Consider the following 12,286-nt stretch of genomic DNA (forward strand, 5'->3'; position numbering starts at 1 on the left):
GTTTCTTAACATATGAAAGTTATATTACATAACTTTCAATGATTTTAAGATTGTCTCATAGCCAGCAGATATTCCAATCTTGTGCACTTGTCCTCAAACCAACCACTTGCCCTAAAGTCTTCTTTTCCATTTCTTCATATAGCCTTCAAGAACTGAAAGAGTAACCTGACAAGCTAATTCCACTATCACTAATATTAAAATGTAGCCTTATGGAAATATTGAGACCTTTTCTTAGTTTTCATTTATTTGTTGCCAGGTTCAGTGGTGATGACTATTGAATTCTTATGGCTTATTTAGTTTTCATATCAAATGTTCTCTAGATTTGTGTTTACTTCTCCTTTTCACTGTTCAAACAGATAAAGCTATTAAGAATCTTAAACTATTCTCTTTCAAAGTAGTTGATTGTTGATTATATTATACACTGATATTTCCCTGGGTTAGATCTTCCCTCTATACTTCCAGGAGATCAGATATTGGCTGGAGAGGCATTGGAAGAGGGATTTGGAGACCTCCTTATTTTGGCAGCTGTTTTGCATAAGTTATATTATTGTAAGAAATGGAAATAATCAGTGAGTTTCTGCCTTTTTCCATTTCTTATGTTTTTTGTGTTGACGATTTAATTCAAGTTGAAGTTGTTGCAGCTGGGGGCAGGTCATTTTCCTTTTTTTATCCTTTCTTCTACGAAAATGTTGATTAAAATCTTAGCTCCCACAAGATGAAGGTCTGACAGCCTGCAAATATTGGGTTGTGACAAAACTCCCACAACCAGGAAAAAATTGTCAGTGATTGTTATTATATAGTCAATTTTTTCCATGGCAAGTATCTTGTTACTCTCTTCTGGAAGAATATTTACAAGATATGTTGGTATGAGGTTTCTGGATAAAGGTTTTTTTGAACCTTTAGCTATTTTCATTTCCCAAACTGACCTTTATTCTCCAACAATTTTCGATCACTTTTCTCTCAGTCAGCCATCACATTTAAGCTATTGAGAATGAAAAAAAAAAAAGTCAGAGTTAAACAATTGGAATAATATCAAATGCTCATGGGTAGATGCTAATATAATAAAATGATAATTCTACCTAAATTAATCTACTTATTCAGTGCCATACCAATCAAACTGCCAAGAAATTACTTTACAGAACTGGAAAAATCTGGAGAATGAAAAAAAATATGTTACCTTGGATGGGGATCTTTGCTAGTTGTGCAAAGAAATGAATTTCAAGAATTTCTAAAGATATGGAAATCTCTGAGTCACATGCACTCATCTCAGTCCAATTTAGCTTTTTTAAAACACACTGTATCTTCACATTTCTTTCTGTTTTGTAAATAGTATTTTGTATTTTCTAATTACATATACAGATAGTTTTTAACATTCCTTGTTTTAAGATTTTGAGTTTCAAATTTTTTTTCCTACTTCCCATCCCTTCTTCCCAATATGGCAAATAATCTGATATAAGCTATACATGTGAAATCATGTAAACATATTTCCACACAAGTCATATTGTAAAAGAAAAAATCAGAACAAAAGAGAAAAGTCACAAAAAAGTAACAAGAGTATACTTCAGTATGCATTCAGACTCTAGCTGTGACAAAAAAAAAGAGCCTTGACATAATAATGGAAGAAATAATTCAAGAAAATTGTCCTGAAGTATTAGAATAAGAGGGGGAAGTAGAAATAGAAAAAAATTCACCAATCACCACCTCAAAGAAATCCTTTGTAGAAAATACATAGGAACATTATTGCCAAATTTCAAAGACCCTAAATCAAAGAGAAATTTCTTCAAGAAGCAAGAAAAAAAACCAATTCAAATATCCTGGAGCTACAATTAGAACTGTACAAGACTTATCAGCAGCTACAATAAAAGACCACAGGTCCTGGAATCATATTTACTGACAATCAAAAAAAAAAAAAAACCTAGGCCTGTGGCCAAAAATAACATATCCAACAAAATTATCCATAATATGGGATGGAAAAAATGGACATTCAGTGAACTTGCAGGTTTTCAGAACTTTGTTTCAACCAAATCTGAACTCAAAAGAAAATTTAGCATATAAGAGAAAGTATCAAAGCTCAGTTTCAAGGAACTTAACTTGAATAAATCATTTATGTTTTTTCAAGTCAATGTATACCAAATGTGTAAGATTGACATCAGCAATTGGATGATGCAAAAGAAAGATTGGAACAGAATTGAGCATGATCTAAATTTAAAATACAAAAATTCTTTGAAAAAGGTAAAATAGTAATTATTCTATACAAGGAAAAATAGACACAGAAGCATTAGAGGCATGGGGGATTGGGCTCATAATTCTGAAAACTTATATCAGGAATGGTTTAAATAGGGAGCTCTACATATATACCATGAAATAGATAGCACCCTCTGAAATCTATAAAGAAATAAGGGAAGAGATTTAGGGAGGGGAGGGATGGGTGAAAGAGGAAGCAAAGGATGGGGGAAGAAGATAAAGGAGTGATCCATTGGTGGAGATGAAAGTTAAAAAATTGCAAGGCACCTAAGAAGTAGAATTAAGGCATAAGAGTTAGCAGAGATAAGAAAGAAGATATATATATATATATATATATATATATATATATATATATATATATATATATATATATATATACACAAACACTACAAAAAGAATCAGGAATAGAATTTATTAGGAAAATGTATGGCTAATAATCATTGATCTTAAACCAAGTCAGACTTAAAAATTCAATCAAGAGAGATAAATCTACTTTATATATCAGCTACTAATATTGTTTTAGAGGCATGTATGTATGCATGTGTGTATATGTGTGTATCTGAGTAAATGTAGATATGTATGCAGGTTGCTCTATGTATGTCTGTATATAGATATTTATATGTGACAATGACTCTGTGAATGAGTGTGAATGTATATGTATATATGTGGGGATTATATGTGTGTGTATGCACTTATCTATATATGTATATAGCATATATCTGAGCTTAACTATAGCCTACTTGGAGGACACGCAAAGGATGAAGTGGGGAGAAAAAGAATAAAGTAAAAAAATACACAACAGAGATAAAGGAATAACCTATAAGGAAGCAAAGAAAACATGGACTCTCTTGAATATATTTTCTTCTACTATTATATATCTTTTCTTGATCTGGTGATTTGTTGTTGTTTTTGGAATCCTCCCTGATGTTCTGCTGGGCACTTGACAATGTTCTTTTTTTGTCTTATTTTGTTTTGTTTCTCTTTCTTGTTAATGGAAAGAAAACAATATAAGAAAATAACAAAAGTAAAAAAAGAAAACTTTCTTGTCACCATGGTTACTTTCTATGGAGAGAATTTTTTCTGTTATTTGTTTATTTCCCTAGCCTGCTCTTGATTTTTAATTCTTTGTTAAAAGTAAGGCTCTGTTTCCACAGTGGAGAATACAAAGTCCTAAGCTTCAAGGGTTTTTTTGCAGCTGTTTTTAGAGATTCTTCTAGGACCATGTAAGCTTTCCATTCTCTCCATTGGCCTGTGCTCTTGTTTGTGAATAACCACAAGCACTCTTTTCTGCTCTGGAATTGTCGGGAGGGCCCCCACTCCATTACTGCTGTAAGTTCCAGTGCATTAGTGCTCCTCCTCACTCTGGAATTCTGTGACAAGACTACATCCCAGATCTGAGTATGGACAAAGCAACAGTCCTGATTCTGCTAGCAAGGAGACCCCTGTAATCTCCTTCTGACCAACTGCTCAATCCACTTGCCATTTGGGGGCTGAGATCTCCTGCCACTGCTGCTACTGCTGATCCATTGGTTCCCAAAGGCCACTCCTGGTTTGCTGGGTCTGGGGCTGTTCTCCCCTCTCACCCTAGTGCAAGTGACCTTTTCAGTCAACCTTCCAAGTTATTTTTGTTGGCTGTAGGCTGAGAGGTCTGGAAACCACCAGTGCTGTCACCGATTCAGAGGTTCCCAAGGACTTCTCCTGGCTTACTGGGGCCAGAACTGCATTTGTGCAACCTGGGACATACTATGCTCAACTCTCACCCTGTGCAACAGACCTTTCCTGCTGACCTTCTAAGCTGTCTTTGGATGGAAAACTATTTCACTCTATCTGAGTTCTGATGCTCCAAAATTTATTTGGAGTTTTTATTTAATGGTTTTTGGAGAAGTTTGGAGGTAAAGCTCAGGTGAGTCCCTTTCTCTACTCTTCCATCTTGGATCTATCACATACACTCACATCCTAACCTTAATTATGATTATCAAACACATACACACACTCATATTCACAATTTAACATGCACAAATACAATAAAGTTACAAAATTGATTGAATAAGTGAATTAATTAATAAAAGAAAAGCATATATTAAGTGTCTACTATATGCTAAGCATTTTACTAAACAATGGAAAAAATTTAAATGCCTACTCTCAAAGTGCTCTTAACTATAATTGGGGGGGAAATCTACATAAAAAAGAAACTGTAGGTCTGTAATGTTCTCTCTTGGTTCCATTTTCTTGGGGTCTCTAGAAGCAGCCTTTGTTTCAGTTCAGTAATCGCCACAAGCACAGCCAGGTATTAAAATCCAAATATTTTATTGTCTCCTTGCCTGGGCTCAGGCCAGCTTCCTTGAGCTCCTCCAGAATGTTTCTTAGTTTCTATGGGGAAGGCAGGAAGACTATCACCCTGGTCTCTGTCTTCCCTAGTTCTGAGTTTGTCCCAGCTCATATGCTGTCTTATCATAGATGTCAATCTTGTAGAATTATATTAAGTACTAAGTACATGGTCTGAACTACCATTGTCTTTATCAATTCCACTGAGCACCTTGTAAGAATCCTTTGTTTCAAGTTCAGAGTTCTGGCCCATAACATAAGTCCAACTTGTATATAAAGATTCAAAATTCCCCCGGATTCAACATCAGGGTAGATGGCAAGACCCAGAGATGGTTAGGTTACATTGGTAGGTCAGATAATGTGAAGTATTTGGAATGAAGCTAAAATGATGAAATAAAAGAACTAAGTGGAACAGAGAAGCCTCTGGAAAAAATGATGATAAAATCATTGGAAAATGTAGCTCCCCCCCAACAAAGATTGAAATTATTTAATAAATAATAAAATAGTTATAGAAAAAATAGAATAAGTAAAATAAACCCATACAATATTTGTTAAAAATTGGAAACTGTACAGAAAGATTAATCTCACTTAAAAATGTTAAAATTAGAATGATATGGCCATTGTATCTCAAGAAATTTTCTGAGGAATATTGAAACTGAGGGACAGATCAAAACAATAGAAAAATTCACAGCATACAAGATTAATAAGTAAATATTCAACTCAGCTAGACATACGTTGACATTCTTCAAGACTTCAATGACAAAAGATGATCTTTCATATAGCCAAGAAAAAGGCAAGAAATATTTAAATAACAAGAAACACTCAAATTTAACAAGATTTTTCTGCAGACTGAGAAATGAAAGAATATGTGAAATATAGAACTGCACTCACAAATCAGATAACAGAAAATCTAAGATTAATTTTGCTTTCAAATTTTAAAAATTGGCATGTACTGATCAAGAGAGATCTGTTTTTATGCTATTAAGGTTAAGGCCACAGAGCCTGTGGGATGGAGTTTTGATGTTATTTCCTTCTCATTGTCAGCAGCACTTCTGCTTACTGGAAAAGTCCATATAATGTAAAAGAAATGTCTGCATTGTCCACAATTCTTTGCTCTCTTTTCTCTTTTCTTTCTTAATTCTAAAGGATGTTTCCTCTGATGTCTTCACCATTATAAATTTTGATGAATATGTTCAATGAAATCGTCAAAAACTTAAACCTTTTATATAGTTTGGAGGATTTTTAAAAGTTTTTTTTACTAAACACCCCTATCTCTTCCTGTGCTTCTGGTGCTATTGGTGCATATACCATACCTCCAAAGTTATAGTCACTAGACCAGGCAGAGGGAATATTGAGACAAAAGCACTGAAAATTGTCTCTGCCCTCTGGGATCTTATATTCTTCTGTGAGAAAAAAAAATGTGTTTGGGAGGAAGTGATTACAACATGAATACAAAATAAATAACAAAGAATATTAGTGTAGATAACATATGGGGAGAGAGTATGGGTTAATGAGGACCACCTGTAGAAGATGGCATAATTTTCTTTGCAGAGATCTTCTTATAAATGCTTGTCACTTGAATTGCCATTCTCATATCTGTTCCCTTCTTCTTTGCTCTGGAATGTTATGAAGAAATGACTCTTTTGACAAAGTTAAACAGCATCTGTTACCTTCTTCCTTCTTTTCTTTGTCCCCTCAATAATTGCCCTTTCACCTTCATTGTCTTCTTTTCCACTGGCTTCTTCCCTAATCACTGACCACACTCAAGCCTCTCCTATTTTAAATAACATTGCATTTCCCCTCCAAGTACATAGAAAACTATTTTTTTCAAGTTTTGAGTTTCAAATTCTATTCCTTCTCTCCTCCTCTTTCTCTAAAACAATAAGTAATCTGATATAGGTTATACATGTATGATAATGTAAAACATTTTCATATTAGTTCTTTTGTATAGAAAGATAGAAAAAGACAGGGAAAAGAAAAGGAAGGAAAGGAGGGAGTGAAGGAAGGGAGGGAAGGAGGGAAGAAGGAAAGTAACAAGGAAGAGAGGGAGGGAGGGAGAAAAGGAGAGAAAGAGGGAAAGAGGAAAGAAGGACAGAAGGGAAGAAGGAAGAAGGAAACAAAAACAAAAATAAAAAAGCCACTATGTTTCAGTCTGAATTCAGACATCAGTTCTTTCCCCAAAGGCAGATAGAATTTTTCAACATGAGCCTTTTGGTATTGTCGAGAATGATTGTATTGCTGAGAATATCTAAGTCATTTACAATTCATCAAACAGTAATGATGTTACTGTGTATAATGTTCCCCTGGTTCTGTTCACTTCACTGTATTAGTTCATGTAATCTTTCCAGTTTTTCTAAAATCAGATTTTCTATAAAATCAGGGAAGAATCCTCATGGTTTGAGACCCAGTGAAATCTGGCAAATGGATGTGACCCATTATAAATCTTTTGGTCGTCTGTCTTTTATTATGGTGGTAGATACCTTTTCAGGATTCACTCTTACAGTGCCAACAGCAAAAGAGACAGCCCAAGTGGTCACTGAATTCCTTATCCAAGCATTTGCAATTATGGGTGTGCCACAAGAAATAAAAACAGATAATGGACCTGCATATACTTTTAAACATTTTGTGCACTTTTGTGTGCAGTATAAGATTTTACACACCACTGGCATACCTTTTAATCTGCAAGGTCAGGCAATAGTAGAAAGAAGAAACAGAGACATTAAGACACTCCTCCAAAAACAAAAGAAAGGGGGAGCACAGGTAACCCTAGAGAACTTCTAAATTTAATTCTCTATACCATTAATTTTCTAATTTTTGACAAAGATGCACTGGCTCCGGCAGACAGGTTTTATAACCCACCAGAAAGCAGTGTCCAGTGTGAGCAGCTCCACTGTCCTTAGATAATCACCAGGTCATGCGGAAAGACCCAGAAAGTGGTGAATGGAAGGGACCAGATAGGTTAACTGCTTGGGGGAGAGGGTTTGCTTGTATTTCTTCAGATGGAGAAGGAATCAGATGGGTGCCATTGAGTCGTATTCACCTTGTCCATCAGAGAGAGACAAAAAAAGAGAAAGACCTCAAAACAAAGGAGAAAATCTAAAAAAAATCTGACACTGAAAGAGTATGGCTGATAAGAAGACTGTTAAAGGACTTGAAAACCAGCAGAGATCATTGGATTCCTTGAGATGAAAAATTGTTGATGAAGACTATTGTAGGACTTTAAAAACTTGCAGGAATTATTGGATTCATGGAACATGAACTAATGGATAATGGACTTATAGACATGTATAAATTCTCACTTTATGATTATCTGATTATGTTATTTGTTATATCACTTCTAGCATGTGTTATGTTACTATGTATTTATGTAATTTATGTAATTATGTGTAATTCCTCCCATATTGATGGATTTATGTTTCAAGGCCATGACCACCCTATGTTCTAAATCAAAAGAAAGGGGGAGATGTTAGGATTACAAGGTGATAACTCAGGTTGTCTAAACAATTCTCTAGCTCAGAGTTCACACCTTTAGTTCACACCTTTAAAACGAGTTTGCCTCTTTAGACTTCTGAAAAGGAGTTTACATGTTTGGAGGAGTTTGCACTTTTAAGAGAAGCAAGTTCATTGGTTGAAGTATTTTCTCACAAGCCCCTGAGTTCACACATGCCCATTCTCTGCGAGGATAAAAGAGGCAATATTGAGCCTGGAGAACAGTCTGACTGGGAGATTGAGTTTAGACGGTGGTCTGGAAGGAGAGATAGGCTGGAAGGATAACTTAGAGATGACCGGACCTTTACAATTTGGTGCCCAACGTGGGGCAAGGACTTTTGCTTATACTGACAAGGATTTATTCTGAGCCCTTCAGAGGAGCTAGCCCAGACCTTGACATGCTTGTCATTTATTTTATAGCATAATACATAATTACAATCATAAACCACAATTTTTTTAGTCATTCCCTCATTGATGAGCATCCCTTTAATTTCCAAATCTTAGTCACTACAAAAAGAGTACTTTTTTGGTATAATAAGTTATTCTGCCTCTTATAAAATCTTTTTGGGATATATAGACCTACTCGGATTTGATCCTAACTGGATCAAAAGGTATCCACTGTTTTATTAAGCATAATTCCAAATTCCTCTCCAGAAAGGTTAGATTAGTTCACAACTCAATATATTAGTATCCCAGTTTTCCCACATTTTCTCCAACATTTACCATTTTCCTTTTTTGTCATATTATCCAATCTAATTTGGTTCTTACTAAGTTATTACTTAATACTTAGTAATATAAGTATATTACTAATTATTTTAATTTGCATTTCTCTGATCAATAGTGACTTACAGCATTTTTTGCATGATTATAAATAGCTTTGATATTTTTATCTGAAAACTACTTATACATATCATTTGATGAATTATCAATTGGTAAATAACTTATATTCTTATAAAAATTGACTCATTTATCTATATATTTGAGAAATGAGGTCTTTATCAGAGAAATATGAAATAAATTTATTTCACAATTTTTTTCTTTCCTTCCAGTTTTGGTTGCATTAGTTATGTTTGTACAAAAGCCTCTTAATTTTGTATAATGAAAATTTATTTATTTTACATTTTGTAATGTTCACTATATCTTTTTTGAGTTTTAAATTCTTCCCTTATCTATAGATCTGACAGGTAAATTATTCCAAGTTCTCCTAATTTGCTTAGCATATCATCCTGCATTTATAAATCATGTACCAATTTTGACTTTATCTTGGTATGCAATTTGAGATATTTCGCTATACCTAGTTTCTGCCATACTGTTTTCCAGTTTTCCAAATACTTTCTTGTTAAATAATAAATTTGTTCCAAAATCATGGATCTTTGGGTTCATCAAACTCTAGGTTATTATGGTCATTTTTTATGATATATTGTGTACCTTCATCTATTTTACTGATTCAGCACTCTTATTTCTTAGCCAGTACCAGGTAATTTGATGAATGCAGCTTTAGAATACAATTTAATGCCACCTTCCTTCCTTCTTTTTTTTCAAATTGCTTCCCTTGATATTCTTGATATTTTGTCCTTATGAATTTTTTCTAGCTCTATAAAACAATTTCAGTAGTTTAATTGACATGACACTGACTAAGTAGATTAATTTAGTAGAAGTGTCATGTTTAATACATTAACTCAGCCTACACATGAGGATTTGATATTTTTCTATTTATTAAGATCTCACTTTATTTGTGTGAAAAGTGTTTTCTAATTGTGTTGATATATACTTCCTGGGTTTAACTTAGTAGGTATTTTATATTGTCCACAGTTATTTTAAATGGAATTTCTTTTTCTCTGTTGCTACTGGACTTCATTGGTACTAATGATTTATTTGGGTTTCTTTTGTTTGCTGCAACTTCACTATCATTGATAATTATTTCAACTTGTTTTAGCTGATTCTCTAGGATTCTCTAAATAGATCATCAAAACATTTGCTTGTTCTAATTCTTTCAAATTCCTTTTTTTTTTCTTATGGCTATAGCTAGTGTTTCTAGAACAATATTGAATAATAGTGATGATAATGAGCATCCTTGATTCACCACTAATTTTATTTGGGAGATTTCTAGCTTATTGCCACTATAGACAATGCTGAATGATGGTTTTAGATAAACATTACTTATCATTTTAAAGTAAGGTCCATTTATTCTTCTGTTTTTAATAGGAATGGGTGTGATATTTTGTCAAAAGCTTTTTCTGCATCTATTGAGATAATCATGATTTTTGTTGCTTTTGTTATTGATATAATCAATTATACTGATAATCTTCCTAATATTAAATCAGCCCTTCATTCCTGATTTAAAGCCCACTTCACCTACTCACTAAAACAAAATCTTTATTCTTCATTTCCTTCAAGCAATAACTCTTTTTTCATCCCACCTTTCTAATCTTCTTATGCCTTAGTTACTCATATACTGTGACCCAGTAATTTTATTCACATTGTTGTTCTTTACACAAGACACTTTGGCTTCCACTAGATGACCCGGTGGATACAACACTGGGCCAGGACTCAGGAAGACCTGAATTTAACTCTGGTGTCATACACTACTGTGTGACCCTCAGCAAGTCACTTAGTCTCCATTTGTCTCATTTTTCTCAACTATAAAATGGGTATAATAAAAACACTTATTTTGCAGGGTTATTGTGGACATTAAATGAGATATTTTCCAAGTGTTTACCATAATACCTGACTTATTGTATGTACTTAATTAATGCTTATCCTTTGCTCTCCAATTCCTATGTGCATTCTTAATGGCTTCACTAATACTTAGAATGCTTTCCATCATCTTAATATGTTAATATCCCTCTAGTGCTTTCCTTCTATTGATTATCAATTTATCACATCTATATATGTGGTTATGTGTAGAGAAAATTCAGATATAGATAACCTGTATACATATATCTATGTGTGAATGAATGTTATGTATTTAGACCATATTAATTTGTGAACTCCTGGAGAGCAGGGACTGATTTTCACTTTCCTTTTCCTCTTAAGCAGTTGGGACAGTGCCTAGTCAATGGTAGTTGCTTAAGAATGGATTTTGACTGACTTTTTCCTTTCAGACTCCTAGAAAAGATTGTCTGCACTCCTTTTTTTTTCATCTCGCACTCTTTTTCTCTCTTGCCATCTCTCACCCTGTGTGACTGAAACAGTCCTTTCTAAGATTACCAAAGATATATGGAATTCTAATTCATAGCATTTTCTAAGTCCTAAGTTCAATGGAACCTGATTTTTCTAGGAATTTTGATTTTTATCTACTTCAGCCCTCCAAGGGCCAATAGTGCCTGCACCAGCCAATAGTAAGAAGCAAAATGATTTCTTCTCCACTCTTTCTCTCCTTCAGATCCATTGGTGAGTGGCTGGAAGAGAGATCAACAATGCTTTCTCCTAATAAGAAGTCTTTATTCAAACAGCCCTCCTCATTCAAACTTCCCAATAGGTCCTAGATGATGTTCTTCCCTCCAGATGCCTGTTTCTGCTCCATATATCCCAGGATAACAATCTGTTCTAACTTCTGAACCCACTATCTTTTTCAGAGAAGAACAGCCCTCTACTTTGCCATTACTCTCCCAACCCTTCCAGGATTTGCCACTGGACCTGCTATTTTCCCTTCCTAATGTCTACTTGGTTTTATCATCTGTCCAGTGTTTGGGAGGCTTCAAAGGAAAGGGTGGGAGAAGAGAGACTGGCTACCAGACTGAAGGGCTACAGAGCCATTGGGCTGACCTCATTGTTGTATGGCCATGAAACCTGGATGCCAGGCCAGGAGACTGAATCACTTCCATTTGATTTATCTTGGGAAGATTCTGAAGATCTCCTGGCAGGAAGAGGGACCAGACACTGGTCCCTTTCTTGAACTAACCTGCCAAGCATTCCAACTCTGCTGCAGAGGACCCGGCTCCACTGGGCTGGCCACATTGTTCTCAGGCTAAACATATGCTTGCCAGAAAAGTATTTAATGGAGAACTCACACAGGGCAAGCGCTCACAAGGGGCTCAGGAAAAGTAATACAAAAACACTCTCAAAGTGTCTTTTAAGAACTTTAGAATCGCTTGTATGACATGGAAGGTGCTGGCACTGGGCTCCCCAGAATGTCATGCCCTCCCTAGAGAAGGGGCTGTGCTCTAGGAGCAAAATATGGGCTCCTATTGGTCTGAGCAGCAGAAAACACTCTCACTCGATCCTA

The 12,286-nt window shown here is 34.8% G+C and overlaps 1 long non-coding RNA gene across 4 annotated transcripts in view; it reads right to left on the reverse strand.

Moving 5' to 3' along the window:
- The window catches only part of LOC141552137 (uncharacterized), a 264,486-nt gene that overhangs the window by 34,928 nt on the left and 217,272 nt on the right, over nt 1-12,286 (reverse strand). For all 4 annotated transcript variants that reach the window (XR_012485071.1, XR_012485070.1, XR_012485075.1 and 1 more), the window contains exon 4: nt 927-982. This is a non-coding gene — a long non-coding RNA (uncharacterized LOC141552137). The remainder of the gene's footprint in view (nt 1-926; nt 983-12,286) is intronic.

This window comes from Sminthopsis crassicaudata, chromosome 1, assembly GCF_048593235.1.
Source record: "Sminthopsis crassicaudata isolate SCR6 chromosome 1, ASM4859323v1, whole genome shotgun sequence".
In the NCBI taxonomy this organism is placed as follows: domain Eukaryota; kingdom Metazoa; phylum Chordata; class Mammalia; order Dasyuromorphia; family Dasyuridae; genus Sminthopsis; species Sminthopsis crassicaudata.